The 27,012-nt window shown below is 37.3% G+C and overlaps 1 long non-coding RNA gene across 1 annotated transcript; it reads right to left on the bottom strand.

The window, feature by feature from the left end:
- Nucleotides 1–27,012, bottom strand: LOC102070824 (uncharacterized). The gene is made up of 6 exons (XR_003379499.2): nucleotides 26,625–27,012; nucleotides 23,385–23,473; nucleotides 14,189–14,265; nucleotides 8,845–8,913; nucleotides 3,693–3,795; nucleotides 1–3,334 (listed from the first exon to the last, which is right to left on the bottom strand). It is a non-coding gene; the product is annotated as an uncharacterized LOC102070824 (long non-coding RNA).

Here is a 27,012-nt window from a genome sequence, read left to right as displayed (position 1 = left end):
CTAAAATAATCCAACAAATTAAGAGTAATTTTTTGAGACACAGATTCATTATTAAAAAACAAACAGAAAATATTTTCACCTTTCAGTTTATTTTATTAGAAAGAAAGTACTGTGAGGTTTCTATTTAATAGGAAGCTTTAAAGCATTAATGAGTCTCACAGGGCAGTTATTGCAAGTAAATATGGAATGTGTCCAAAATTAAATACATTCTACAATTATCTGTTACCTAAGGGCTGGATGTAGGAGAAATATGCATCAAAGGTTGCTTGCTGATGAAAGCAACACATGATTCTGCATTCTATGTCTTCTTTTAAGACAGTCCACCTACCATCAGCAGTGTGGCAATTTTCCCAGTCCACAAGAGTGGGCTTGGAGCAGTTTCCTTATTTTGACTGACCCAAACACAACTTTGGCAATGGTTTTAAAGCCCCACATCCCAAGGATTTTATGACCTCACAGGAGCTGTCTTTTATAAGGGCTAACCTGGGAGACAAATCAGGAAGCTCTCATACTGCAAAGACTTCAGTGTGGGCTGGAGCAAATGGGCTGGCTTACATGCTACCAAGGTGGTGTGGATTTGTGAGGAGAGATTTCAACACAGCTCACTATCACTAATATCCCACTTCCATTTATTTTTATATAAATTAGGCACTGCTTTCCCAGACTTATTATTAAGAGAGTTCTTTTCCTATTAGTGCTGTATGATTCAGCTCATCCTTTGTGGAACTCAGGCATGAACCTATTCAGACTGGACCTGTGTTCATCCCTCTCTAGATAGGTATTATTGAGACACTGCCAAATGCACTTTGTCACAAATACCTTGTACTGATTTCATTTTAGCAGTTAAATGTAACAAACAGTTGAGACATGAAAATAAATAAGGAGTTATACAAAAAGTTAATTTATTTGAAATGAATGAACAATAGGCCAGTATTCCTATACCTTTACTAACCCTGGATTATCCATGTGGAAAATAACCATTATTCTCCTTCACTGACTATTTAGTACAAGTTAAGGAAAAACAATGAAACAATTCTAAAGCAATTTTTTAGATACTGTCTTCTTTTTTGCTGTCATGGAAACAAAGAAAAACACTGCCACAGCAAATAAAAACTCAAAGCACCTTCTGCAAGCAACCATAATTACTCACATATCTGCTTGTCTGTTCATCACCCCAGTATCATTTGTCAAGCTCTTTGGACAAAGATTAATTTTTGGCCCAAAAAGCAGCAAAATGAAATCTCTAAATATCATTATAATTAAAGTAATCCTCCCAGTAATATTACTCCTTATCCTACACTTTGCTTATGTAGTGTTTCCTTTTTCTACACCAAGCTATTGATCATATTGTAAGGAGCTTGTCATGTTGAACCTCTCTCCCCTAGATTAGCTAGTTTAGAAATACTTTCCTTTTAAAGGTCAGTATTTATGTTTGGAAGAAAGAGGAAAAAATTTGATGTAAAAAGCCTGCTGCTGTAGAGAATGGCATCTAGAGGAAAAGGGATTTTTAAATCTATCTTATTTTCAGAAATGAGCTAAAGATCAGCAGTCAAAGAGCCGCGAATCTCTTGTTATTTTAGCCCTAACTACACAGGATGTTTTCTATGGCCAAAAAATCTCTTAGGGAAAAAAACTCTTCATGAACTCCTGGCTACAGAGTCATCTTGCAAAATGGAATAACACTGCTAATTGCATAGGAAAATAATTCCCCTTATCAGTATCCCCTTTTGGTTCTATTCTTGTCTTTTTGGTTTAGGGATGAGAATAACACTTCCTAATAAGCTGCATTTAGTGTGCTTCTCAGTAACATGATAATGGAGAAATGGATTGATTTGCTGTGCCTTCCATAATGAAATCTACCTAGCTTTTATCTTTATATTACAATGATAATTATAATAATTTGCTTTAAACCATTGTGACAATCCCTCTATTTTATCCAATAGCATATAATGATGGGCTTACCAGTTTATAAAATATTTTCTTTTCAGATGGATAATAGTCATCCTTCTGAACAGAAACAGAAAAGCCATTTACATGGATAAGAATCAAAACTGCTTGAACCATAAGTTTAGAAAACAAGAAAATGTAGACTGTTTCTTCAAAGGCATAGTCCAGATGTGAGATGTAAAAGCTAAAATGCTCTCTGCTGCAGATGAGTCTAAATTGTTGTAACAAGTGCACATTAATGTTTCCAGGAACCAGTCTGGGGGTTTTGGTTTGGGTTGCATTAGAGTTTTTTTATATTTTGTATTAATTAGCTAAGTTCTGTAGCAAAATTTTTATAAATCCTGCAGTAAAAGCAGATTTCTTACCATTAAAAATCAACTGAAGAAAAATAGACTAGAGTAGACTAGGAGGTAAAGTTATTTATTTGAATGCAGTTTGGGTTTAGCAGTTTAATTTTTTATCAATTTTTTTTTTAATTTGTGGGTACACACATAAGCATTCTACATGTACATATTTGAGCAACATAGCATGTGTTCTAGTGATCAACATAAAGCTTAACATGTAATATTGTAAAAATGAACTAGGATATTAACTTACTAAAAGTTATTGGAAATTAGGATCCAGTGGAGTTCAATATACTTATGTTGAGGTTAAAGACATTAGGAATCAAATATATACAGATGTACAAATTTTCGACAGGACTCTGAAGGGTTATTCCTTTTTCTTTCTTTTTAAACAAAATCTGAAGCACCCCACATACATTTTTGGGTCTTTTGAAAATGCTTTCCCAAGTATTTAGACACCATGGTGCGAAGGGTGTTTTCAACCAAAAAACAGCAAAGAGCAAATGGAACTTCAAATCTGAAGTAAAGTAGCAGCAAAAGATAGCTGGTGACATCTGAAAGTGACAAGACTGCTGATTGTCATCAAGCAAGTTGCCTCAGTTTTAAAGAGAACAGAAAACCAGTTAATTCCTTTATTTTGGGGGGTTTGTGACTTATTAATTTTTTTTTTTTGCATTTTTTTTTACATCCTGATTTTCAGTTTGGACATGCCTGAGCTAAAGACCTTAGTAACTTTGGGAAAGACTTTAACACACAATTCTATCAGGGTAAATTCACAAAAATGTTGGTGTGTTGCTTTGAGATAATGAGTTCATGCCTGACTTTGTGATTCTAAAGGTCCTTAGATGGGAGTGAAAACATAACAGAGACATTCGGGGGTAATCTTTAGTTAGTCTTTGACTGACCTCTTGGAGAATGACTGGATTTCTATTGTGTGGACATTTGTGGTTGGAGCTGAAGGAGGGGCAGGCTTCCAGAAATGGGAAAGTCTGAGAACAGCTGGAATATGGTTCCTCAGATGCTGTGACAGTGTCCGGAAATATCTGTGGTATGACAGAAACGGTGGAGGAGTCATGAGATTATATTATGCATTATTATTACAGCTCTTTTTTTCTGCACCTCACTTCAATTTCTTGATGAAACAGAACCTGGGGATCCATTGTTTTACAGTATTTCAAAGGGTAAAATACAGGATTAAACCTCAAGTTTACCATAAGGAAATCTCTGAAAAAAGATCTTGCAGTCAACACAGGAAACATTTTCAAATATAAACTTTGCAAGTCCTATTTAAAATAACTTTAATTAGAACATTCTGGAGACTACATTTACTAGTATGCATTCTTCAAAATGTTGTACTGATGTTCAAGTATTTAAATTTAAATGCATAGTTGAGCACAATACCTTCCCACATGCTTAATTGACACCATCCTGTCCAGCCAATCCAGGTTTCTCATTCTCCAGTCTCATGGGCAATCACAGCATGCGTCATCTGGCTTCCTCCAAGCTTGGAAAAAACACAGCAGCTTCTCAGTCCTTCACAAATTCTTCTGATCCCATTCAACAAGAAGTGCTGGGACCACCAGAGCCAGCAGTATTTCAGTCCATGTGCTGGTAGCTGTGCCAGTGACCAGTGGGACCAAACCTCTGTAGCCCCAGCAGTACCAATGCTACAAGATATTGCTTTCTGCCTTGTTCAGCACTGGCTTCTGCTACAATCACAGGTGAGAAAGGAACTGATAGCTCCATCCACCTATATTTGTAAGCATGCTGTCCTTACTATCATTAACACACGTGCCCAAAATACTGAGGTATTTCCTGCTGGGCAAATGTCCTTTGCTGAGGTCTCTGGTAACCTTTCCCCCTGTGTTCCGCAGTCGCTCTATCCAACTTCACTGTGCTTTTCAGCCACCTTAGGACACACTGTCCTGCCCTCCTGCAGTATAGAAACTCAGGATTTCTAGTCTACATCTGAAATTCTCACTCTTTACTTTTTCTTTCTCTGGGTTGAACAAATTCAAGATCAAGCCAGTGAATTACATGATCAATCTCATTTTATTAGCCTTACCTTCTCCTCAATATTTACTGCTTTTCATTATCTCACTTAAGCAGGTGATTTGACAATTATTAGATTTTCTCAGAGACTGTGTTGAGAATCATTGAAATCTTCATTATTCATGCAAGAAGAGACTAATGTTTCAGTCTATATTCGGTCTATTCAGTCAGATTTGGAGGTTTCTGCTAAAATGGAGAAACTTCACTTTTGGCTGGCTCCTTTGTCTAGGCTTCTGTCAAATTTATATTTGATCTTTGACATTGGGATTTTATTCTGAAGTTATTAAGTTATTTCTAATACCTATAAAAATCTAATTATTTACAGAACTTTTGTTCTATTAGTAAAAAAAAAAAAAAGAATTGATTACCCATTCAAAGAAAAAAAGTATAAAAGGTGTGCTGCTGAAGTGTATAAATGCCACAGCTTGAAGGAAATTTACTTTGGTAGGTGTTATACAAACCTCCCAACAAGTCAGTTGTGTTGCTATAAGACACTGCCTAAATTCTCATTAAAAGATTTGGCCTCGGTCTCTCTAAGGTCAGGTCCCAAAAGGCTATTTGATTCCAGATGCAGATGTAGTCTAACCTGCATCTACTCACTACTTATACCCCTTTCCAGGAAAAGAAATTTGATTTCAGAATTTTCAACACCTAAAAAGAATGCATCCATGAATACAGCAAAGAGGGGGATGAGTGTGATGAGCACTATTAGAAGCAGTGCCTTTGTTAAGGAGACAGCTTTACACCTTGACAGCCCTTATGTCTGCTGACACCATTGCCCAAATGTGAGTCACATGTTAGCCTACACCTGACCAACACAAGCTTTTGGAAAAGTCTATAGCACAGAAGCGAGCTGAGAGGTAGCATGGTGCTGAGACACAAGGAAATGGTTGGAAATGGTTTGGAAGAGGCAGCTGTATTGTGTAGGCTTTGAACATGAACAGATTAATGCCCAAGTAAAAGAGATTAAAGACAACATATAAACCACCAGCTTGGACCAGGGGAGTGATTTTCATCATATTTTTCCAGCAGAACCTAGTGTCCTTCTACTGTAGATTCTGCAAATTTACACTTCTGGGTCATTTTTTCCTAGTCACTAGGTCATACAACTATGCTTGTGGAACTATTCCTGGTTAATCCTATGCTATGGTACAGCCACTCCTTGCTGTCTGGAAATGAAAGAACATTTCCATGAGCTGCAGATGCCAAAACAAGAGGCAGGAAAGGGTTACTTTAAAAATGGATGAGTGCACTCTGGGCCTAGATTGGGCCTACTAGAAGAGGGCAGAGGATTTTCCTGGCTCCCATAGACAACTTTTATCTCAGCCCACTTATCCTCTGAAGATACCTTGACAAAAGTTCAGGCCTGCCCTTCTGAAAGCAGTACTGGTCTGGTCTTCTAAGACTGAACTCTATAATGCACAGCTCTCACAAAAGCATAAAGTGTCGGGCAGGTCGAGAAGGAGAAGGACTATGAGTCAGACTGGGTATCCAGAGGAATCCCCTGCATTTTTCATTGGAAAAAATTAATAAATCCTGCCTTAGAGGGTGTCTGCAGCTCTGAAGCAAGAAGTGAAGCACTGCTGCTCTGTCTGGTGAACATAAGAGTCCTTCTGTTCCACACTCAGATGCTGGTGGTCAGCTGGGCCATGTCCTGTTCTCAGAATTTGGCCAAGTATAAATATTTACTGGAATTTTTGTTATAGTTTTAAGACAAAGGTCAGCATAAGAGAACAGACTATGTATCAGTCTCCTTTTTCCTTCAGAATTAAAGATCCTTTGTTAGTTTGCAAGAACCTGACCGTGTAAGATTTACTTTCCCTATCTTCAAAGCATGGCCATTTGGCACATAGGAATGGCTCTGTGAGTTCTCCAGCTGACTAATCTCAAAGAAGCTCTGCTAACTTGCTCAAGGCCTGTGTCTGACCAAACCACAACAAACTGCACCCCACATACCCCATGAAAGAGATGGGAGATCTCTGAAATAAAGGAGAGGGAACGATATTTTGTCATCTGTAAGCATCAACTGAAGCCTCTTCATTGGTACTGGAGTCTTCAGTCAGCATTATATCAGCAGCTGGAACTAACTCCACTCAGAATGCTGATCTCAAATTGCAACTGCATCGTAGCAAACACTAGAAATCAGGAAGAGGCTGTTGGGGAAATGACCTCCCCTTACCTGCCAGCTGTATAAGAGCACATGTTGTACCTGCACCATCTGTGGATACAGCTTCACTGTAATTTAAAGTGTAAAAGCCATCATATTTTCTGTCAGGATTCAGGATTCCCTAGTGTACACTAATATGTAAAACACTTTGTTGGTATAAGGTCCAATTGCACATGCACATATGTCAGCCTTTACTGAGGCTCACTAAGTCATTGTCAGGCAGATGTTGTTTTGCCAGGTGTGCTTTTGTAGAATTTACATCTGGATAACTTTCCCAGAGAGGATTTTTAAATTGGAGATGGGCAAACTCAAAAAGTTTAGAGGTTCAATTAAATTAACATCTAAAAACCTTGATGATTATCTGAACCAAATCAAGATCCCCAAAATAAGAGTATAGGTCTTATAGAATAGACAAAAAATTGTATTATTTCCCTGCCATGATGACTTTTTAAATTTGCAGATTATTTTAAGTCAGATTTTTGCAAACTACGAAGTATTGTTTAAGTCTTGCATAAGGCTTCAGGTCAGTTTTATTTTAGCCAAATTGCTTTCCTAGTCCCTAGTTTAAAACCTTGTGAACCATATTACATTCCATTTAACCTAGGTGGAAAATTTCCCACTCTTTTGAATAAAAAAAGGAAACTTTTAGCTATGTATCTTACAAAGTATATCTAATGCAAAAAGCAGAAACTCTGTATAAAAGTAAGGCTTTAACTTGCCTTTTGTGTTTTGATGGGAGAAATAGGATATTGTTACCAATATCAGTGGTTCAAAAGTCACTTTTTCATTTCATTGTGAGAGAGCATTATATTTTTCATTTGGGGGAATTTAATAAAATTCCTCACTTTTCTGCTGTAGAAAACTAACTAACCTAAAATGTGAAGAAAAAAAGTATTTGATAGACTTGGGCAGTTTGAAAGGTTGGATGCTAATAAACACAATTGTTCCCCTTCACATGTTAAGAATTGTAAAGATCTTGGCAGGCAATAATAAGAGTTTGACTTGATGACTGGATTTGAGGGAATAATTAGTAATGGACAATTTATTAAAGAGGCATGGCTTATTTCTTCATCTGAAAATATTCCTCCAGAGGGGCAAAAATTGGTGATGGAATTTTCTATCAAGGTTAATAGAAAATTCTTCTCAAGTCAATGAAATTACTCAAAATAATTCTCTCAATTTATTGATTATTTATAATTCTGTGGTGATAATGTCTGATAATATTGCTTCATCATTAGTCATTCAGTAACTTCTTTTAAAAGTCCAGCATTTTTCCTGTGAAATATTTTTCTTGTATAAATAAAGAAACATCTGTCTGATGGAAGATATATTTGTTAAAAATATGTGAGAATTTCACATAAAAACATTCTAATTCATAGAATTACTTATTGTGATATGCAACCAAATATTTCCAGAATATTTTTGTAGAATAGAGCAATTAAACTGCAACCATAGAATCATTGGATTGATAGGGATATGTAAAAATACAATGATTTCTACTGATATAAGGTCATTAGAAGAAAACCATCTGTAAACAACATAAACGTGCAAATAGGAATTGACTACATTAATAACTTTACAGTAGGACATGAACACATATTGTTGGAAAACCTTTGTTTTGCTTCTCAAAGTTCTCAATGCTACCTCCTTTCAGACTGTGTATTGATCGATGAACAAGAACTCAGTAGACTCTTCTCATCAGACAGATTTACTATATTGTATATTTTATTATTCAGTACATAAATGCTGGGAAAAGTGTGAAATATGATGGAATCACAGAATTATACAGGTTGAAAAAGACCTCTGAGATCATTGTGTCCAGCCTCTGACTGATCACCACCCTGTTAACTAGACCCTGGCACTCAGTGTAATTTTCAGTCATTTCTTGAACTTTTCCTGGGATGGTGGCTCTACCGCCTCCCTGAAAAGCTTGTTCCAATGTTTAACAACCCTTTCCATGAAGAAATTCTACTTGGTGTCCAACCTGAACTTCCTCTGGTGCAGCTTGAGGCTATATCCTCTCATCCTGCCACTAATTGCATGGGGGAAAAAGAAAAGACTGAAGGGCTGTTAGAATAGACATCAAAATTCCAAGAACCACCTTGCTCTCAGATGAGGATATATGTTAAAAGCAAGTAAAGTGCCATGTAGGCTTGAGGTACATCAGAGATGAGTCCTATTGGTCAGTCCTCATCTAGCAAGGTGTTTTTAGGGGTTCTGTTTGCAAGTTAACTGGCTTACATTTTTGACGTATTCTTTATACTAAAAGCAGACTTCTGTGGAGCAGCCTAGGTAGATCTCCTCAAGCTTTTATAAGGTAATTACTAGAAATACCTTTTCCTTTCCTGAATGTTACACTTCTGGTCACTCTGCCAGGACTCCAATTCCTTTCTTGCAGAAGTTCTGTGAAATGAAGAGCATAAGAAGGTGAAGAGGAGGTTTCAGCAATTAGTACACAGGAACATCCAAGAACAGCTCTGCAGCCAATAAATACCCTGAATAAATAAAAAAATATTCTATAAGATTTTGTTAATATAGTTAACTAAATTACATTAAGAGAGGCTTTAAGATAGCTTAATTACAATAAATATAAGATAAAAAATTTGTAAACATGTATTTAACTTTTTGGTTGACCAGGTGTGTATTTCAAATTTATGATAAATTCCAGACCATGAACGTATCAAAGTGGTTTGTTGGTTATTTCAGTCAATCTTTGTGCTACTGTGGTAATTCCTGATTAGTCAGGATGAGAGGTTTGGGATTATGTTCAATAGGGAAAAATAATTAAATTTTAAAAGAAGTACATATATACATATAAACCCATAGTTGTTATGATAGGTGCAGGACTGACAGTTGTAGAAAAAAACATGCTGGTATTCTACTGGAAAAAATGCACCAATTGTATTTGCTTCCTTTACAAAATAAAATATTGTTTGTTCTTTTCACAGCTGGCCTTATTTTTTACATGAAAAGTGAATTTTAAGATAAGGCTATATTTTCAAACATAAAAGGATTTTCTTTATCTCACTTCCTGACACTCCGCTTTAGCTGCTTTTTCTTTAAAATAATCATTTGACCTTTTAAATTACTAGAACTGGAGATAAAACATCACAGAGCCTTTGGAGATGACAGACAACTGATCAAATAATTTTCAGTTGCTCTATCTGTATCTTAAAGCAGTGGGTTGCAAAATCCAGCCACATTTGAACAGCATCAATCTGGCTTTCTGTCATTTATGTACAACATTTTTTTATGGTCACCGAATTTCATGGTAAAACTGACCTGTAAAAGCTTATCTTTTTCCAGACTGTTATGACGAAAAACCAAACAAAACATGGGAACTTATCCCATTATGTTGGAAATTAGCTCAACTACAAATCAGTGTGCACCTGCTAAAATAATTGTCTCTTTCTGGTGTTTTCCATATGATATTCCTTCACTGTGCAATGCCGTGTAAGTAAATCAGCTATCTTTTAGGGAGACCTGATGGAAATTAAACTTGATTAATAGCTGCTGTGATTCCAAGGTATTAGTCTTTTCTTATTTCAACCTTGCTATTAATATGAATTTTCAACCCAAACATAATTTTGTGAAACGTTATGGAATCTGAAGACAGACAAAAGATGTTTAAGAAGACAAAATGAGATTATAGGTCATAGATATCTTTTTAAAAAGTTGAATAAAAATGAATTGAGGTCCAGGAAGATCAGAGAGAAGAGCTCCATCTCCTCTTCTGCCAGACCTGGGGTTGAGTCTGTGTCATGCAGTGATAAATTTGATTAGATATTCTGGCAGTGTGGCCAAGATGATTCAGGTCTTCTTCTTGTGACAGATTCCTATGATTTATGTTACAGGCAAAGTTTTGGTGCAGATAAACTTAATCAAAAAATGCATCCCTACAGTTTAATCATGCCAGATATGTGCAATGTGTGCTAAAAAGCACTGCAAAAAGAGCATGGACCACTAGAGGTCTGAGCATGAAGTCAGATGTGTGTTATTATCCATCCACACAACCTCCAAAGAAGTTTAAAAGAAACACCTTGAGACTTGTGTGGATTTTTATTAATCCTGCACTGTGAATTGATGGGGTGCTGGGGAAAAACAAACATGGGCAGAGAAAACATGAGGCCTGCCCTGCACAAGAGCTCTTTATTGACAGTTTATGACATAGGCTTGGAGTGGCCCAATATTGTTCCTACGATCTTTGCCTCCCAAAACTTACAGGCATTTTGAGACTTTGTTCACCCCGTGAGGGCCTGCTGGCCTTGCCACTGCAAATTTCTTCTCAGTGCTGTTCTGAGCATTAATTGTGATCACTGGAGACAATTACAAGTGCTTCTTGCCATCCCTTGACCTAAATCTCTGCCAGATTCATTTTTCTAATCTACACACAGACCTAGTTCAGAATTGTGACAAATTACACAGGACAGATTAGTAACAGGGTCTACAGTTAACAAAACTTTGAGCTGGCACCCAAATTCCAAGTCCATGTCGACCCAAATTCAAAAAATTCAAAATATTTTGCAAGAGAGGAAAGGACACAAGGCCTATTTTTTTTTTTTTTTTGGTCTTTCCCAGGCATAAGGAAAAGCATTGCAAGAAATAAAGCTGTATTGAGCTCATTTGGTTTTTTTGTTCTATGTTAGCTTGCTATTAAAAAACCAAATTAAGAATGGCTAATTGGTTAAATGCCTGTACATACATATCTTTTAGTAAAGAAAAAATTAGTACATGGGTTTGTTACCTATATGAGTATTAAATGTGATAGGTTAGGAAAGGTATCTCCCTTGATTCCAGTATACCTTTCTATATTATGCTCTGTTAATTACTTTTTGTAGTAGCTTTCTTCTCAATTTTCTCCACATCTTAAAAAAAAACTGTTAAGAAAGTGGACACAGAAAAAAAGATTTTGGCTGAATATTCTAAAGCCAAGAGCAGGAAAAATGTAAAAGATCAAGATGAAAATTAAACTTGCTTCAAAAGAAATCCAACATTGCTACGAGACTTCATGTTATCTAACAGGACTCATTAAAACAAAATGGAACAGAGCAGTAAAATAGATAATAATACACACTGAGTTCTAGGGCCAATTTTTCTGAGTGATTGAGTTCTTTGAGAGCTTGCAGAGATTAAAAGCCTGCAATCTATTTTCCTTACCACTGTTGTGTCTTGCCAAATCTGTCTTGAGAACTAGAACAGGAAATACCCTCCCCGCAGCTGTATCTGTAGATTTCTCAACTTGGGCTTTTACTCACAAACTGTATTCTGCATTTCTGGGGCATGGTCACATTTTTGCTTCTATTCAAAAAGTTCTTAAATACATCACTTTGGCAATGGATGTTAAATATCTGTCATTCAAAAGAGCCAATAAAATGGAAAATTTCAACTAGGCTGTTAAAATATATCAGCCAAGAAAGGACAGCCAGTAGAAAACAAGATCTTTTGAAGTATCAATTCAAGCATAATAATAAATCTGTACAAACTGTAGTGCTCTTGTTCCCCTTTTTTTTCTTGCCTTCAGCTTCCACATTGCAATATTTGCAATAAAATATTATTTTTTTTTTAATTGGAAAGTAGATATACCGTTGTTAGAACAAGAAAAAATCACCTGTCAGACAATTCTGTCGACTGAGCAATTGCAAGAAAATAGTACTACATACACTATTTATAATCCATATAGGACACTTGGCTCCCAAGAGTGGGACAGCTTAAAATCCTCTGAAAATGAAGATAAATTCAGAATCTGCTATTTTTTTTTTTTTTTAATTTAGGGATTAGCTAAGAAATTATTTCTGTATGTATAGTAACACCAAATAGTTGCTTCATTAGTATGTCAAACTTCTGCACCAACCACAAACATTTTTGGCATTTGTTACATTCTTGTTTGTTACATACAGATGGATAGATCAGTTCTCAGTGATCTATCCATCTGCACTAAGGACATCTTCTCTGATTGCTTTGATGATCCCTAGTTGCAATATTCAGAGAAATAACAAACAATTAATGTCTTTTTAACTTCTCCCTGCTAGTCTCATTTATTGGTCTCTTTCATGTTCTGATTCCCTGATTTCCCCATTCTATTTCTCTCCCAAAATGCTTTCTTTTTTTTTTTCAAAGCGGGTCTTTCTTTGCTCTGATACAATTCTGTCCCCGCTTCAGGACAATAATCTCTGAATATTGTCCAGATCTACTTTATTTTGTTTTGAGATTCAAGGTGTCAGCCGGATTTAAACTGTTGTACAATGAAGTAGAGTTTGAGATGATCTGTGCAGAATCTGAAATATGGAGAAACCATAATACAATGCCAACATATTCCAAAGAACTACAAGTAGTAATGTCGAAAACCAAGTGTTAGCTCAGATTTTCACTTTGGGCTTTTTGCTGAGTTTTTTTAAACCTTTACTTGCATGGTTCCTTCCTTTCAAATTTAAAGAACTTCGAAATTCCAGTAAGTGACTATGAACCATTCTGATTTTGAGTTTGAGAAACTACATATTTTAATGGAGTCTGTGCATATCAGTAAAAGACTGCAAAAAAAAACCTTCCACTGATCATATAAGAAAATTATACAACATTCAAGAAACTTCCACAAAACTTCCATAGCAGTTAAATATTTTTTCTCTCTCTCCCTGATCATGCCTTCTGAGTGGCATGGTAAAGCAAAATCCAACACCAGCCCAAGCTGCTCTTTTTATAAGATGACAGTCAGGAAGTGGCTCAGCTGATAAGTGCCAAAATGTTCCAAAAACCCATAGACATGGATGCTTTGATTTTCATGCAATTTAAAACACAAGAAAAACCTTGCTTGGTGAACAGCCATGCTCTCCAGACTGCTTAATTCTACTATTGCTACTTTCTACTGCCTGCGTACCTCAAAGGCAGCAAATTAATCTTATGTGTGAGCAGATAATGGCTGAGAGTCTATCAAAAAAATAAAAGGAGTTTTCCAGAGCAGCCTGTGGGAAGAAACAAAAGCTTCAATACAGGAAGACAGAAACAGCAGGCAACAGAGCAACAGCGGATGTGGGGTAAAGAGGAAGCAATGAAAAACTGGATTTGGAAACATGGAAAAAATGCAAGAACCCAGAGAACAGAGCAGGAAGACTCAATGGAAAACAGGAAAAATTTTATAAGTAAAGGGATCCAGAGTCAAGAGGCCAGAAGAGAAAGCAACTTGGCCACCAGAAAAAAAAATGGGGGAGATGAACATCCTACTTCTGTAAAAGATGGAAACTGTGCTGTCATTAATCCACAGGATTCTTGGCCTACATGCAGGAGTTACTGAAAGGAAGAGCTGGTGAAGGGCACACACCAAGCACAGAGATGTGAACACTAGTGAATGGCAAGGAACCTGGGCAAAGTTGGCTTCTCAGGCTGCAGAATAAATGCACAGCTCCTGTGTCATCCCTGTCTCCTGAAGTCCTGAAAAGTTCTCATAATCCCTACAGAGATGAATATGTAAAATTTTACGTATTTTTTATTCTGCCAGTCTGTGTATGAAGCCTAATTTTGCAGCAGCAACCAACTTTTCAGTACTTACTGTGAAGTGAGAGACAAAAGAGCAAGAAGATGCTGACAGGAGCAGCACCACATTCCATGTCCTGCATGCAGCAGAGTTGATAACTTCACACGCTAATGAACAATTGTATGATTGAGAAAATAAATCAGATTGCCTCACCACAGAAGTTGCACTGGAGATGGTACCTTGTCCTCATCGTTGTTTGTCTTTGACCAAGCTGATCTTTATCCAATCACCTGCATGTAGAGATACCAGTTATCTCCTGAAGTTTCTGAGATGTAAAGTGCCAGACACTTGCCTTCTGCTTCGCACTAAAAAGTTACCAATTTTTTCTGTCTGGAAGTTATTGAAAAGTATAGAAACCAAAAATCCCTACCACCATGAAAACACTACCTTCACATTACATAGTTGATTTTTGCTTTTCAAATCTTCAAGAAGTTGCATCTTGAGTTCAAGCAACCTACTGAACTTCAAGGCAAAAAATACCCTTCATGATTCAGAAGTATTGTGGAAATGCAACTGAAAAATTTAGACACCACAGTTCCAAGTAGCTGGACATCTTGGACAACTAGACAGCACTTATGCACTGCCAAATGTCTTTATTGAGTCACAAGATATAATTTTAGGAATGATTATCACACAAGCTGTTAAGCAAAGATGGTTATGGACAACTCTTTCAAGCACTGCTTTTAGTGACCTAAAAATGAATGTTTATAGCCTATCATCAGATGCATACATTATGTTGGCTTATAAAAGTCCTGGAAGAGTCTACTAGAGCCAAGCAGAATTTAATCACTAGGAAAGTATTTCCAGTCATTAAAAAGAGCATATGTGTCTTGGAAAACTTGATATGTAGAATTCTAGTGGAGGGAGGGGGAGAAACAACAATATTTTACTCATTAAATAACTTCTCTGAAGTAGTATTCTAAACTGTGCATGGATACACAGCAGTTCACGGAAAACACATTTGCATCAGATTCCAGGAATTGGATTCTTTTAGTATTCTTTGATGGAAAATGAAGGCTTGGCTGCTTACCAGATTATTTGCTCCATGATAAATGTAAAAGTTTTACAAGCTCTGAAGGATTGTGGACAATCATTCCTGAGAAATTTGATCATCACTGAAGCTGTTGCAAAAGTTGAAGATATGCTACCAGCTCAGTAATCTTATAATTGAGATATGGACATAGAAGTTGCATGAGAAGACTAATGTAAAGGATATTTATTAATAGTGAATTAGAAATCCAATTACATACCTCCACAGCAAACAAGGACTCCTGGAAATAGCATGACAGTGGCACACTTTCAGGAGATCAGTTATCTTCAAGCTGAGCTATCAGTTGCCTTGGTTGAATTACACAAAACTGATAGAATCTCTACAGTCAACAGTACTTCCAAACTTTTATTTGCACCTCTCCTTCTGTCTCTGATATCCTAATCTTTTACAACAAGTTTAAATACCTTCTCTTGGCATTAAAATAGAGAGGGATGTTATTTTAGCATCACTAGTTTCAGATTTAAGATTACTGAATGGTGTCAGTGTTTCCAGATTTCTGCAATGTTCCATAAATTTGGGCAGTATTGCAGTATCAGAATTATTTCATTCTTCTTTTATGCTGTCAACATGCTCTCTCATAGACATTTACTTTGGGATGGAAATCTATGCACAGTGCTAGAAGTACAGTGGGTATATATATTGCAGAATCTTCATAGCAATACTTTGCTAAGTGGATATTCTGAAGGTTCATGCTGAGTTGACTTTTTTTGTCAGTGGAACTGATAAAATACTTTGTCTCCCTACCCAGCCACATATTTTGACAAAACGGGGGGGGGGGGGGGGGCGGTATTTTCATCTTTTCTCCCTCTACAAAATTTTGGCTGTGGAAGTTATTGAAGAAGTAAGAGGGAATGACAGTTTTTTTTCTGACAGAGATACAGACATAGAACATAAGTTAATAAGACATTTCCTTAGGAAAATTCCAGCCCCTTTATCTCTCACTGAGTGAGTCACTTTTGCCCAAGAATGTTTGTGTTTTCTCTGTAAGCATTTAGGCTCTGTTATCCTCGTATCTCTCCTGTAAAGATTTACTGTCACAGTGGAAATTCATGGAGGAAATAGGCACCCTAGAAGTGAGGGGTTTTCAGTGGAGACTGTGTGACTTCAGAGAAATGGTTTGCAGCATGTTGGTTGAGCATAGAAACACACAGTTACCAATTCCTCTGCTGAGTCACGATAATAATGCATGCTAGAGCCCTGCATAGAGAAGGCAGCAACACAGGCATTCCAGTGAGATTGTTGAGGGTTTATTTTAAGTAAACTTAATAGATAGATCCTAGGTCCAACCAAAGTTCAGGTGGGTTTGACATGTTTCACTCTGGCACTTACAGGAAATAAAAAAAAAAAACACAGTCCAGTTGAATCAAAGGAGCAATTGTATATTGGCAGTTATATTAGAATTATTGAAATTCATGTGTTCCATTTTTTCTCACCACACCTGCAATGAATTCTAGCTACCCCCAGTGTTTCTGACACAGTTTCAATCTAGCCAAAGAAGGTAATAGTATGCCTGGCATCCCTGCAGCTTGGATTATCATCTTATGGCAGCATAGCTGACATAACTAAATTAATTTGACTTAAGAAATCAGAGAAGTCTTGAACTGTTGTCTAGTAGATGACAAACCAGTGCCTTATCAGCTGAGCTACTCAGATCCAGTCTGCAGTGCCCTTAAGTGTGATTTCATCTAAGTAATGTGTTGCTGAGTCTAATGTCAAATGGTTCTATCACATTACAACCTTTTCTAATTGAAGGAAAAAAAGATTAAATGTATGTGACCAGTTATTTAAAAGGCTGTCGTAGATTAATAGCCAGCAGTTTTCTAACAATTTCAAAATGATTGTATCATTATTCCTTTGAGTAGAAACAAATATCTTTTATTAAGTTTTTGCAAACTATATGAAGATAGAGCAGACTCTACTACATTGTTCTTGCAAAAATAAACTGCAAGTCTGTCCATTAATTTCATTGGTTTTATTGGAGAATTAATGTTCAAATTGCACCACTTTAATCCCCTATGAAATCTTAGAATTTCCCAATGGCTGGCCACAAGCCAAATGATACAGAATTTAGACTATTAAAGGTTTTGAATGTGGGTGAGTAACCCATAGCAAGAATATTTCAGTATTTCTTAGAAACATGCTCTATTTTTCTTCAAGTATATTTGTACAAGAAAAAACAAGACTCATCTGAAAAATTTCACAGGAAGCCATATCCTTTGATTTTTTTCCTCTTTGAATTTGCAATGGCCTGTATCACCTGGTGGTGCCAACAACTGTGTTTTTAAGAAAAAGTGCCATGCAAATGCAGTGCATCTCCGGAACTGCTGAATTTTGGTCACCTAAACAGAGTCAGTGCCCAGATACTCTGGGTCAGACTGTCATTTAGCATCGGAATTAAAGATTTCCATGACCTAAAAGTGCTTGTTTAAACTATATGTAACCTACTCTTTGAGGATTGTTGCCTCTGTCCAATATCAAATCCCTAATTCTCTTTTTGGCCTAAATCCTTTTCCCAAGACAACCTATGCACTGGGAATCATACTTCCCACTAAAACTTATTTGGTTTATGCTTCCCTGACAATGTAAATATTCCCAAATCACTTGAGCATCAGATATGAGAAGGTAATACTTCAAGCAATCTGGAGATGTTAGTTATGGATCTGAGTCCCATAACAGTCTCAGATGGGTCTTAGTGCCATAGCACTTCAAAGTATAATAAATATATCAAGCATTAAGGCATCTATGCAAAGAAAAAACCTACCATATTCTAATTTTAAAAGGAAAAATTGAAGAATATTAGCAGAAGTTCCCTTATTCAAAACCAAAATTGGGGCACAGATTAACAACAGACTTAAGAAATGGAATTACCAAAAAAAAAAATTATTTCTTCATTCCATTCATTCCATCATGAAGAAAATGATGATATTTTTTCAGGCTAGTCCATATGCTTTCAAAAAACAGCAGGCAAGTCAGTATGTTTTCCAAATTACTACATGCAGAGGTAATCTCTGTGGATTTCAAAAGCCAAAGTAGAAATAGTGGAATTTATCCCATCTCAGATGGACATTGTAAATTATTTTTCACTGTACCTGTTGAAAACTGTCTTTTCTTAACATAACAAGATATCCCAAGCCTTATTTTTTTTAATAAAAGAGAAATTCAGACCTAAAAAAGGCTGATTGTTTATTTACATGTACAAACCAGAAATATATTCCCATGCTACACAGATATTTCATTAGTTGGTTTCTGCAAATGTGTGATTAATTTCATTTCTTAGCATATTTTAATTTTTTTTAATTCTTCTCAATATTTGCATTTCCTCACACAGAAGGGGTATTTTTATGTTTTGCTGAACTGATTACATCTCCCTTTGGAGCATAGCACATCTTTAATTACTACCAGATCTTCAAATATTTTCGGAAGATTCCCGTTAGAAAGATCATCAGCCATTTGTATCCTCATTCTCCAAAGGCAACTTTGAGCAGAGGCTCTAACCCAGCAGTAACATTGACACATTAACTTTCCTCAGCCACCTCACTCAGACTACTTAGCCTGGCTCCACCAGGGCTGGGAGCCTTAATCAGATATCATACCAAGGAAAGCTATGTCAGTAATGATGTCAGATGAATGGTGGTCACATGGCAACAGCCTCATTTGAAGCAAACAGTGCCACACTTGTTTTTAGGCTACTTTATGACTCGGCTGAAAAATGACTTTGTTCACAACAAAACACCGCTAATGTATGAGCTGTTACCATCGGATTTTAGCACGTCTACTGTTTTCTCAACATTCTTTTAATATACCTAACTGAACAAACAGTGTAAATATCATTAAACTACACATATTATCAAAGTCATCAATCAGCATGTGAGCTAACCAGATGAAACATTGGCAATCCCTTCTGGCATTTTGAATCCTCAAAGAAATGGTATTATGGAAAGCACATAAAGGAGAAAATACTTTAATTCTGCACTTCAATTTGGTGTATACTAGATTCACACATAGAGGAGAAAAGGGAGACGCAGCCAGCTCTCCTGCTAGGTCCCAGAAGTGTGTTTTTCCCTTCTCTGCTCTGGATGTCAGTGGGCTGGTGGGATATGCAGAGGGCAGAATAATGAGACTGAGCAGGAGGGAAGTATTTGCCCTCTGGCTCCACTCACACTGCAACAAAACAGAAGCCCCAAAGTCTCCTGTCACTTAAACTCCCTTTCCCTCCCTGGCTTCTGAGGTGAAAATGACCCTTGCTATTTCTCATATGCATTTCAGTTAGTGCTCTTACTCCCAACATGGGATTACAGGCAAGCACAGCGTTTTCATTGGGAAGAACTGGAAAGCCCACTGATTTCTCAGGAATTCTGACGTTCTTGGAGGCAGGCCACACCAACACAGCAGCACAGCTTGGTTAAAAATTAAAGTTTAAATGAGTGGTCATAGAGACTTTTTTAGACAAGATAAATCTCAAAGACAGCTACCAGAAATTATTGCAATTAAAATTGCAAGTAGCCACATCCTAGGGCAGGCAGCTACATTTTCCTGACAGTGTTACTCAGCCCAAGGCCCCACTGCCTCTGTGGAGAGCAGGGAGAGCTGCAGTGCCTCTCATGGGCATCCTGGCTTAAACTCCCCCTGAAGCCGTGTACTGGCCTGCAGTGAGAGCCTGAAACCCACATGGGCTCACAGATCTCTCTGTTTGGTCTGCAGTGCTTATTCCATTTACACTACTGATCAGGAAGGAAAATTTTGGTGTTTAACCAGCTGGGGAGCAGGAATAACAGCAAAGACAACAAAAAGAAGCTAACAAACCCCTGAATTTAGGGTAATGAGTGGTCAGAAAAAATTGATAAAATATTTCAGTAAAACCCTATAATGGATAACTGTGTGGAAATCAAGAATTCTCAAACAGAAAGCAAGAAAAAATATTCAGGTATTTTCAGGGAGTAACTAAGTTATTCCTACCTTCTATTATGAGAACAGGAACTACAAATGCATGCTATAGCATATTCTACCATAAGGGACAATTAGAATTTTAACTAGTGACCCTAGAGCATTGCTGGCATAGACTTTGGATTCTGAAATTCTGAAAAATCTGTCTTTTAAACCCTGAAGTTCCAACAATCTATAATAGGTTCTGGGCACAAACTGCATATCATTCAGACAGCTAAGCCTTTAGCACTGCTACTATTTTCTGTTGCCTTCTGGCACCACTTAGTAAGTTCCAAATGAATGAATTCTCTATCCACTGATATATAGTGGGGGGAGAAAAATGCAGACTCTCTGCACTGAAAAATAACATGCATGCTTCTGTTACCTTCCCCTCTCAGCTCCTCTGAAACATAAATAGCCCTCAGAAAGATACACTGATTTCACATTGATAATCAAAAAAGAAGGAACCAAAACAATTGTTACATTTCTATGGGGCATTTTATTTTCAATCATTTTTTTTAATTTTTACAGAACATGCAAAAATATTTGAAGCCAGAAAGGATCAGTCTTTCCCACTAGGCCTGCACAGATCCTGCTCCAACTAGACATGTTGGACCTCCTGGGCTGCAGGAAGTCCCAAGAGGCAAATAAGATTGACTGAGGAAAGTACTGTAGATATCAGTAAAGAAAATACATGAACTAGAAAAGCAATAGCAATTTATACCTCACTTAGAAGAGTTTAAAGAAAGCATAAGATGAGATGGAGCAAGTGTCATCCAAAAACTGCCCAGAAGAGGTGAGGTCTCACCAACATAGTCAAAGCACTATTGTAAATCCTTATGAGCTTTGAAAGGCTGTGATCCAGTTCTGAGAGAAGGAAGATCACTTACAGCTCCATAAGATTTGTTTGGTGAGTATTCTCATGGAGAACTACAAGGAAGAGAGCTGCAGTGCCTTTTTCTTTTTTTTTTTTGGCCTTTTTTTTAAAGCTAAACCATCAGCATCTTCTCTTAAATACTTCTGTCATCCGGTTTTGATGGTATGTTTGTTCCTGTCCTGCAAAGTTAGTAGAAGTAGCTGCCTTGGAATAAAGCAAATCAAAAACCACCAAAAAACTTTAAAAAAGGGCAGGAATAAGCACACGAGCAGCAAGGATAACCACACCAGGGCATACCAGAGGTTTACACTAGCGCAGGATACTGTCTTTGACAGCAGACAGTGGCAGATGCCGAGGAAAGGAGATAAGAACAAACGCACATGATGATGTCCCCCCAGAATGATTTTCCACCTTCCATTAAAATGATTTGTACATATGGTGGATACAGGATGGCAAAACTTCGCTGAACTGATGCAGATGGCAGAGGATAAAGGGTACCACAAGTCCATCTTGCATTCATTGCTCCAGACATACTTTGTACATCCTACTTGAACTTGCACAAGTTGCACAGCTAGTGAAGGCTGCAGGAATTATATGATGTCTACACAAAGACTTTGCTTCCTTTTTAAATCTGAGAACCATGTAACAGGTATGAGATTAGGTTTATGCTTACACAATGAATATAGTTCCATTAAAAATACACAGAATATTGCTGATTAACCACTATTAAATGTACTTTTTATGGGATCACTGGCTGTTCTCCTTGACCAGTACACCATATAAAAATTGTCTTTTAATGGAAGAATACTGTACAGAGACCAAAATAGAAACTGCTAAAACAAACAAGATAATTATCTAAATTTTATAATATCACTCATAAAACGTCTGCCTTTTCCCTTTATGAGCTTGATAGATTAAATTTAGGGCAGATGTTTCATATAATTTACTCAGAAAACAGGAAAATTATTTAAAAAAAAGCTCATAAAACCTACAAAAACACAAATGAAACTAATCTAAAACATATGCAGTCTACAGATTTAAAGGAAAAGTTAGTTATTCCTGAAGCTATGGATAAGGATGCTTAAGAGATAAAACCATCTCTCCCACACATTTTATAGTATTAGATATTCTGAACTGCTTTGGACAAACAAAGGCCCCTCTAAATTTAGGGTGCATGAGGTAGCTCTGGCTACTTTCCCAAAGAAAAAGAGGAACTCACAGAAACACAAACCCTGTTCCTCGGTGCACAGAAGCCAATCTGTGGTATCTTAATTGAATTATAGAAGTACCTGCTGTAACATGAATGCTGTGAAAGAATACCAGGTAAAAGTATTACATATTATCTGTTTATGCACTAAAAAAAGAGGAAAAGGAGCAAGTGCCATGTCTTTAATCCTCCAAAGAAAAAGAACCTCTTCACTGTCAAAAGATACTGAGATCAAATACTGCTTTACATGGAAGGTATTTATCATCAGACAAAGACATATAGAGGCAAGTTTCATGAACATTTTGAAAGATTTTGTTTTGAAGGCTCAAAAGTCTCCACACCACGAAACTCAATTTTCAAAATAGGTCAGCTACAGAGACCCCAGGGAAAAAATCAAATAGAAAAAATACCTTTTACAAGAATATCAGAATGTATAAGAATATGGAATCCATCATATTATTATTCACTTATATGTTAGTAAAAAGCACTGTACTAAAGAATCTCTGTAAGACACACCCCCTGGGAACAAAGTTTAGGCATAAAATAAACACAGGTACTAGCTGACAGTAGTCATGGAGTTCAGGATCACAAGAAAAGCAATAAATATTCTAAGCCAAACTACATGTTTTAAAAATATCCAAAACAATAGGTAAAGTATTAATTTCTCAGTCCCTGAAGTTCAGAGAGACGGGGTACTGTGGTGGTTCTGCCTAAATCCTGCCCTGCATTGAAAGCAGATCAGCTAGAGAGCAAATCCTGCTGCTGTTGGGTTTGATCACTTTCTGTGCAGAAGCAAAGCTTTTTCTTTCCAAGACTTTACCCCATTGCACTTTGTTCCTGCTGGCAACACATCACAGCCTGTTTTTGTGAGCTTGATAAAGAGGATTTGGCATTGAAGATACATGCTGTGTGTGAGATACCAAATGAAAGTAGCAAAGGAATGGATGAAAGCTACCAAGTGTTGCTCAGCCACCCTGTGTATCATCTGAGGAAGACAAGCCAGCTGCAAACAGCAGAGCAAACAAGCCTGCCTCAGACTCTTGGGGCAGCAGCAATTAACTCAATGAACTGAAATGTGCTGTGATTGCCTCTTACGGAGCAGAGCTCCTTCGAAGGCAAACAATTGCCCTCCTAATATTGAATCAAATATTTTCCAATGTGTGGCCTTAATAAAAGCTGTGGGACTATTTCTCTTTCAGAACACACCAGGTTACAGCAATACATGAACAAAAGTGCAAATTGTTTATGATGGGTAGTATCAAAGCAGTGCAGGACAAACTAGCTCAAATACCTGATCTGAGGTAGGAAAAACAGCAAGTTTGCACTGATGTGGCATAAACAAGTGATCTTGAACAGATATGGCCAAGGCTCCAGAAAAAGCTGCAAAAATAGTTAAGTCAGTTCACATGTCAGTTCTTCCACAGACCATAAATAAGCTTCAAAGAGTTATAAAACCAGGCAGTAGACACCAAATGCATGCAATCTTGGAGTAGTGCTAGTAAAAGTACATCACCACCTCTCTGCTGCATAGAAAAATTAGGTAAATACTTCATTCATACATGTATATACACATTGCATACACACATTCACTTCAGGGCATTTCTATAGTTTATTAGGTACTGGCACTAAATAAAGTTTTGTAAACATTTTCATTTCATAATTGTTAGTGGTAAGGAGAATATTTGTGGTGCATGGTCACTAAGCAAACAGAGTGAAAATACTTTTACAGGGAATATAAACAGTTTTATGGAGTATCAGAGAGCAGGAGGAAGCTGCAAATATAGAGCACCAGCAGCTGTTCTGGGGCAAGGCAGCTGCTCTGGATCCATCTAGTAGCAAAGTCTCTTTGGGCAAACAAGTGGGTGGAGAACTGTGTAATGGAATATAGAGACTTGTAAAGTGGCATAACTCATAAAAGGATGAGAGGACTTCTTTCTCTCTTTTTCATATTATTTTTAATAAGAATTGGGAAAGTGGCCCAAAACTGTTCCTGGATAATCAGTTGAATAAAATACTGGATTTATTACAGTGTTATTGACACCCTTTTTCAATCTATTTTCCATGAATATTCAGTTTAATTGTAGGAAAGCTTGAAATAACAGACACCGGAGCTGGTGCAAGAACATCTACATTTCCACATTATATATTTTTATATGATCCAAATCCTTAGAGATTTATTTTTTCTGCCACAAATAAATAATAAAAACACTGGAAAACTATGCATGCAGGCAAATTTATTATGAGCACTGAAGATATGTTTGCAGAAAGCTTTCAGCAAATACCTGGGAAAGCAAATATACCATAGATTAGCCATGTTGGCTTGTGGGAAATTTATCAATTAAAGAAATAGATTCTATTTACAAAATTTCTTACCCAGCTCCAGTCTAACAAATATACTAGATTGTTATCTGCAGCGAGGGCTGCTCATTCAGCAAGAAGTTGTTTCTTCTCTTGAGGTTGCTAGAGCGACAATTGGTTGCCAACAGTATTTTTTGGTTGTAACTAATGACTACAGGTTTCTTTCATCCTCAGAAATGTTTTCTGGGTGCAAGCCCCAATCCCACTGTGTGTGTTGCCATGAGCTGGTATTTCACCCTGCGTGCAGGGCACTGTCTGTGTGCCTCTGTTCAGAGGGCAGGACTTCAGTTGCTGGAAGCTCTGCAGCCTCTCCTCACCCATGGGTTTCCATAACTGCTTCTGTTTTGCCTAGTAGTAGATCTCTTTCCGTGACAACCAGAAGTAAATAGGTTATATGTTCTCCAGACAGCTGCTGTAGCATGTTGTGGAATACAAAACCAGCAGCATCAAAGCTGCCCTACAAGTAACATAACTACATTAACTGGAAGGAAAATTGATTTTTGTCTTCAGCTAGCAGAAGGGAGTGGACACAGCAATGACATTTTCTGGTTCCTGCAACACGCCCGCACAGTTCAGCTGGTCCTTTTCACTTGGGTGAAAGAGGTGCTGCACTTTCAGGCTAGTCTGTCCTGAGCACGGTTGATGCAGAGGATCTCTCATAATGACTGTGAGAGAAAAACACGCCTTTGATCCATCCTCATTGCCAGATCTCTGTAAGCTGAAGATTTTATCCAGCTGGGAGTCTACCTTATTTTTGACAAGACAGAGGCTGGTGGTTCTAATTCATGGCAGCAGCCCCTTTTACAACAAAATATCTTCGTTTTTTTCTAGTATTTACATTGTTGGTACGGTTTTGGTACAGTGCATTTGTATTTGTGATAAATTATCTCAATGCATGAGATGGCCCTTGGGGGATTCCTCAGAGACAGCTTTGCAAAGAACCCAAGGTTCATAACTGTCATCAACAAAAAACAGAAATAGCCCCTTCCATCATTTGTCCCTTCCATCTGAATCTTGTGTAACAAATGGCCACCACATTCCATAGCTGATATCCCCAGTTATCAGCCAGATTTCTGCCAAACTTTTATTGTTATCCTTGGCCCATTAGCCTAGAGATATTAAGTTCAAATATTTCAGTACAGTTCCTGCTGTATTCGAGTTGGAGAACAGTGATTCATTCTGCCATTCCTCTCAGGAAGAACAGATCAGCTACGGGCATCATTTACAAAACCTAATGAACTGCAGGCCTGGCTTCTTAGACTAAAGCATTAATTACTTCTTTTTAATCCCCTGTTTCTCAGTAATCAACAGCTTTCTTGACAATAGGTGTGGAGTAGCACCTTGCACAGACTTTTGGAGAACACTAATGCTGTACTGAATCTGCACCATAAAAGCATCCTTGTGCTATAGTTTCATAGATGTCTTTTACTCTTGTTTAAAAGAGCATAACTATCAACAATGCTTTGTTCAGTATGTGTGTATATAATAATGTATATGAGTCCATCATTATGGTGTTCACTGTGGAAATAATCCAGTCATACAAAAGACACATTGCTCAAAATAAAACCTAAGATAAATAAAGGAAGCTATAAAATGCTCTGTTGGGCCCACTTCTGGACCTATTTAAAGTCAATGGCAAAGATCCCACTGACCTCAAGCAGGAACTAGCTCCTTTTTCTCTTTCTGGATTTGTTTAGAAAGAAATATAATGACAGACTTGAAAGGTAAGGTGAAATATTTGGGGAGAGGGAGAGAAAGAAGAAAAAAAGGAAAAGAAATCTAAAGGGGACAAAGGAAAATAAAAATCTGTATTTTTGTCATTCTGCATAGGATGTAACAAGAATTGCTTAGGGTGGATTTTTTTCAGATTTTCCATGTTCTGGTTTTGTCAGAATATTTTAATATTTTATTGCTTGCATTTTTTTTCCCAGCTCTTTCCACCCTCTTCTCTGTGGGCACTTCTACTGGCCCCAAAAAGCATGTGGTGCTTCACAAAACTAAAAATGTGTTTGCCATTAAATATAATGTGTAAAATCTTACGATGCTTTCAGAAAAATAACGCTCACATATCCAAAATGAGGGGAAAATGGTACCTAATCATACATATAATTCACAACATTTATTTCACCGGTAATGAGTGTTGTCAGGTTTTTCCTATGTTGAACAGCCATACCTGAGGGGCACAGCGTTAAAGGGCACATTCACCGCTGACATAAATGGTAACCACGGCCACTTCAGTGAAGTTATCTCCAATTAAGCCAGCCATTACATTCACTTCAAGGTATGCAATACATTTTAAATGATAGAAGCAAGTCCAGGAAATGCTGAGTACTTCTACGAACCCTCCTTCATGTGTGACTCCCGCTGGACCCAGGCTCCTTTCCCAAACCCAGCGGTTCTGTGGTAAGTGCGATGGTCAGCGCTGTGTCCTGTTTACCGTCGCAATTAACAAAGCGGCATTCAGCGAGTGACACCAAAGAGCCTGCTGCACTTAAAGGGCTAAGGAGAGGTGATAACAGCCCTCGCTTCGTTAAGGCTCGCTGCCCAACTTTACTGAAAAT

The sequence above is a fragment of the Zonotrichia albicollis genome, chromosome 5 (genome assembly GCF_047830755.1).
Source record: "Zonotrichia albicollis isolate bZonAlb1 chromosome 5, bZonAlb1.hap1, whole genome shotgun sequence".
NCBI lineage: Eukaryota > Metazoa > Chordata > Aves > Passeriformes > Passerellidae > Zonotrichia > Zonotrichia albicollis.
Note: the sequence above shows the minus strand (reverse complement) of the source record. Positions and strands in the feature narration are given on the sequence as shown.